Raw genomic sequence first — 5000 nt, forward strand, 5'->3', positions numbered from 1 at the left:
CACTGCTCTTTAATGACATTCACACACTATCAACCAAACCTAAATTTACCGAAGGATGTTCATGTTCAGGTCTACTGTTGTGGTGTGTATTCTAACCCTGTCCTCAGATAACGAGCCAATCAAATTCAGGCGTATTCCCAGACCAACCAATTGCTTGTGAGATGTGGAAATGTAAGTAACTATTTAAGTTAACTTGTAAATATGAATCGGAAATTTAACAAAAATGATTTAAATATTTTTTTCCAGAACCACATTACCTGGTAATTGTCTGTTATTCTGTTGGGATCCACCAGGTGGCACTGTGCAACAGGTAAAAATCTCATTGAACAAGGTCTAGAGAAACTCTATGGTAGATAGCAAACTTTTCCACCCTTACTCTCCCTTTGGCCAACTCAAAATAATTTCACTTGAGTAACTCTAAAAGAGAAAACCTAAATCCTAACCTTAATCATAAGGAAGATTGAAAGGGATCTGACCTAGAACCAGTGGTTCGGGTCAACTTCTACGAACTCCAAAAGGAAATGGCATCAACAAGGTTGGTTCAGTTGACAACCCTACATCTATAATATTTTCACACATATTTTGCTTGATGACACAGTTAAACAAAGAGCACTACAGCGTACAAGGATTGAGAAACATCATCCCCAGAAACATCATCCCCAGAAACATCATCCCCAGAAACATCAGCCCTGGCTCTCTTGCGGGAGCCAAGTTTTCCTTAAAGGGACAGTTCACTTATTTAAAGTCTCAGCTACATTCTATACAAATGCTAGCCAGGAGATTCTGGGCATTGCTAAATGACTAGCTAAAGAATGTGAAACGGTTTAGATGAAACGACAACACCCTAGGTAAGTTGAAAATGGTTTCACTCACTTCTCTTTGATCTGCACCGTTGGAATGTAAGAATTTCACTGAACCCTACAATTACATCTGCGACCCTGTGCATGTGAGTAATGAACTCAGTGAAACGCCAAAACAAGTGAACTCTCCCTTTAAGGTTGGATTTATTTTCAATGAAGTCCTGCATAACTACTGGATCATCCAAAGGGACTGCTCCTCTAATTACCATCTGGGCTTATGGCCTCCAACAAAATGCACTATATAACCGTAGTAGAGTCATTAAGAAACTGTTCATCCTATGATGAAGCTACAGTTCATTTTCTCTATCCCCTAGATATATACGTGTTCCACCATACAATATTAGGACGTAAAATGGGAATGACCAGAACTTAGAATATTCTCTGAGCAGTCAGTACATGGTCATCATTGGTAGTTAGTGGCCATGATAATACATGTGTGAATGTGTGTGTGTCTCTCTCTCTCTTTCTTTCTGTGTGTGTGTGTATATATGTCATCCTGGGGAGAAACTAATCTCAGCTCTTAATTGTGAGTTGCCCGTGACTCACTGGGCTGCGGCTATGGAACAGCGGCTCTCAATATCTCCCTCACTCCCTCCCTCTCTCTGTCTCTCTCTCTCACTCCCTCCCTCCCTCTCTCTCTCTCTCTCTCTCACTCCCTCCCTCTCACTCTCTCTCTCTCTCTCCCTCTCTCATTCACTCCCTCCCTCTCTCTCTCTCTCTCTCTCTCTCTCTCTCTCTCTCTCTCTCTCTCTCTCACTCACTCACTCACTCACTCACTCACTCACTCACTCACTCACTCACTCACTCACTCACTCACCACCACTCACTCCCTCCCTCTCTCTCTCTCTCTCTCTCTCTCTCTCTCTCTCTCTCTCTCTCTCTCTCTCTCACTCCCTCTCTCTCCCCTCTCTCTCTCTCTCTCTCTCTCTCTCTCTCTCTCTCTCTCTCTCTCTCTCTCTCATGCACAAACACACACACGTTCTCTGTCTTCATCCTTCCTGTTTATTTCTCTGTAGATAACCAACAGAGAGCCAAAACACATACACACACATGAAAACACAGGCACACAATCTATTTCTCTCCCTCCTCTTTTCCCCAGTGTGTGTGTGTGTGTGTCTGTGTATGTGTGTGAGTGTATAAAGCCTTCCACAGTTCTGAGGCATTCCTAACCCCAGTCACATGAGCTACAGCACGTGGTTATGGGTCCCCTTTAGAGAAGCCTCAGCCTCAACCCAGCTGGTAATCAATGTGTGAAAAGCACGTGGTTATGAGACCCCTTTAGAGAAGCCTCAGTCTCAACCCAGCTGGTAATCAATGTGTGAAAAGCACGTGGTTATGAGACCCCTTTAGAGAAGCCTCAGTCTCAACCCAGCTGGTAATCAATGTGTGAACAGCACGTATGGGATCAAGCCTGTGTTTACATTCATACAATCTCCCTCATATATCTCATAGGAGGGCAAAGACTCCCTTATGACTCCATCACCCAAGATCCACCAGTAAAACTCTCCTCTGATTGGTGGCACAATTACTCATTGATGTGCAATGGCAAATTGAATTCCAGTGCTCAAATTGTTTTTTATATTGTGGGGGAAAAAATGATATTGGCATGATGTATTTGGCATGACGTACTGCAAAGAACAAACTCCCTCACCAATGACGAAACCACAGTGCTGTGCGTGGGCCCAACAGTCCTCACATAGCCTCAACCACAGATCTAGTTTCAGATTGTCTGACCCGTAATCCAAACCTTAACCATTAAATAATATCTAACCCTAACTCAGTGGCCCTTACTAGTTCTTCTTCTTATTCTTCTTCTTCTTCTTGTAGAGGACCTGCAATAATTGAACAAAAGGCCCATTCTAGAGCTAGACAGGAAGTTGAAGCTCCCTACGTCTCCCCTCTCCCCTTTCTTTCTCCCTCCACCACTCTCAGCCTCCACTGCTGTGCCTGTTACTATTTTCTTCTCATAGGCTTATTTCTTTCCACTGGGAAAGAAAGAGGGAAGGAGGGGGGTGACTAGGAAAGAAAAGAGGAGGGAAAGAGGGGGGGGGAAGAGGTCGCTGGGTGGGAGGGGGAAAGCAAGCGGCTGAGGGGGTATTGGAAAGGGGGGTTAAGAGAACAAAGCAGGAATTTAAATAGCAGCCAGATTCCCCCACCCCTCCCTTTAGCCCTCCAACCCCCCCTCCCCCTCATATAACCCCCCCACAAGCCCCCTCTTTTTATGTGTTTGCGAGAGCAGCTTGGTGGGGAGGGGGATCCCCTCGCCACCCTGCTCCCCCTTTACAAGAACTGTCTGAGATGAGAAGGGATGCTATTCACACAGGGGCGGTGGGGGTGGGGTTTGTGTGTGTCGGGAGGTGGGGGTTGTGTTTACACTAATACAGAGGGAGCCCCCCCACCCAAGTCTCACCCTCGATCCCCTGGTTCAGAACAACCAGCACCTGGTCACCCAACACTGGGGAAAGACTCCCAGTGACCCCCCTGGACACAGAAAAGGCTGGAGGAAATTGAGCCTGGTCATTTCCATAGTCCTACTGGAGAAGGGGTTTGATTTGAGGGTCATATCGCTCCTAAAGGGCTGCATTGTATGCAGGTCTTTGCTTAGTCGTGCACTAACACACCTGGTTCAACTATGGTCTTCAACACAACTTGAAGTTTGAGTTGTTAAAACAAAAGCATACACACTGCTCCTCTCCAGGACCAGAATTTGCCCGCCTGTTCTATGCATCTGAAAGCGATTGTATTGTTTTTGTTCAGCTAGTTTTTTAGAACATAAATTACCTTTTAAAAATGAAGACAGCTATTCGTCCAAGTTGTTGACTAGCGGTATCCTTTGCAGATGAAATGTTTGAACTCTGCAAACTCTTCTTCTCGAGTGAACACCAACCCTTCACCGTCTTGGATTGGTCTAATGAAATGGGAGGGTTCCCGGAGGTTACTGCTTCTCTATAGACGTGTTCACACTGCACCTTAGCTCTGGACTAAGAACCTCCTTAACCCTGGATTAAGAACCTCCTTAGCTCTGGACTAAGAACCTCATTAGCTCTGCCTCTTTACCCCTGGACTAAGAACCTCCTTAGCCCTGGACTAAGAACCTCCTTAGCCCTGGACTAAGAACCTCCTTAGCACTGGACTAAGAACCTCCTTAGCCCTGGACTAAGAACCTCCATAGCCCTGGACTAAGAACCTCCTTAGCCCTGGACTAAGAACCTCCTTAGCTCTGGACTAAGAACCTCCTTAACCCTGGATTAAGAACCTCCTTAGCTCTGGACTAAGAACCTCCTTAGCCCTGGACTAAGAACCTCCATAGCCCTGGACTAAGAACCTCCTTAGCCCTGGACTAAGAACCTCCTTAGCTCTGGACTAAGAACCTCCTTAGCCCTGGATTAAGAACCTCCTTAGTCCTGGACTAAGAACTTTCTTAGCCCTGGACTAAGAACCTCCTTAGCTCTGGACTAAGAACCTCCTTAGCCCTGGACTAAGAACCTCCTTAGCTCTGGACTAAGAACCACCTTAGCCCTGGACTAAGTGAGATTTTAGCCCGGGACTAAGCGAATATTCACACTTGCACATCCTAAATTGGGCTAGCACCAATCTTAGCCCAGGGCTGGCAGGCCCTGCTCTGGAGCAGGGTTAGCACCGACTTTTCTGAGCTAGCCCCAGAAACACAGTGCCAAAATAGCAAGTGTGAAATGGGGTCAAGAATTTAGAATGCTCACTGTCCAATCACAGAATCATCACCTTCACTTAATTTATATATGCTCGTGATGCTCGTGAATCCTTCGATCTGAGAACAAAAACAAAAATACTTTCATCCCTGCAAAAACAATGGTTGCTATGCCGATCAAAAATGGTTGCAGGCTGCACAACTTCTTCTCACTTAGCCAACTAAATTTACAAGCTTTACAGCTGGAAGGGCAGCAAATGCTCAATTTGATATATTTTCATTCTATTGATATTTAATTGCGTATATCCATGATAATAATATTGTTGCATGAATTTGCCTGGATCAGAAAAGGTAATGACTTGTTGGTTCACAGCATTCTCTGTACATGGGACAGATCGAATTTCAAAAGTGAAAGAATATTTCCGATGTCGGCCAGGCAGGCAGGTTTATACAAACCATCACTGTTGGAAATC

At 45.2% G+C, this 5000-nt stretch overlaps 1 protein-coding gene across 1 annotated transcript in view; it reads right to left on the reverse strand.

The window, feature by feature from the left end:
- The window catches only part of LOC124047724 (vegetative cell wall protein gp1-like), a 134250-nt gene that overhangs the window by 1803 nt on the left and 127447 nt on the right, over nucleotides 1–5000 (reverse strand). The gene's annotated exons all lie outside the window — the stretch shown is intronic.

The sequence above is a fragment of the Oncorhynchus gorbuscha genome, linkage group LG11 (genome assembly GCF_021184085.1).
Source record: "Oncorhynchus gorbuscha isolate QuinsamMale2020 ecotype Even-year linkage group LG11, OgorEven_v1.0, whole genome shotgun sequence".
NCBI classification, from domain to species: Eukaryota; Metazoa; Chordata; class Actinopteri; order Salmoniformes; family Salmonidae; genus Oncorhynchus; species Oncorhynchus gorbuscha.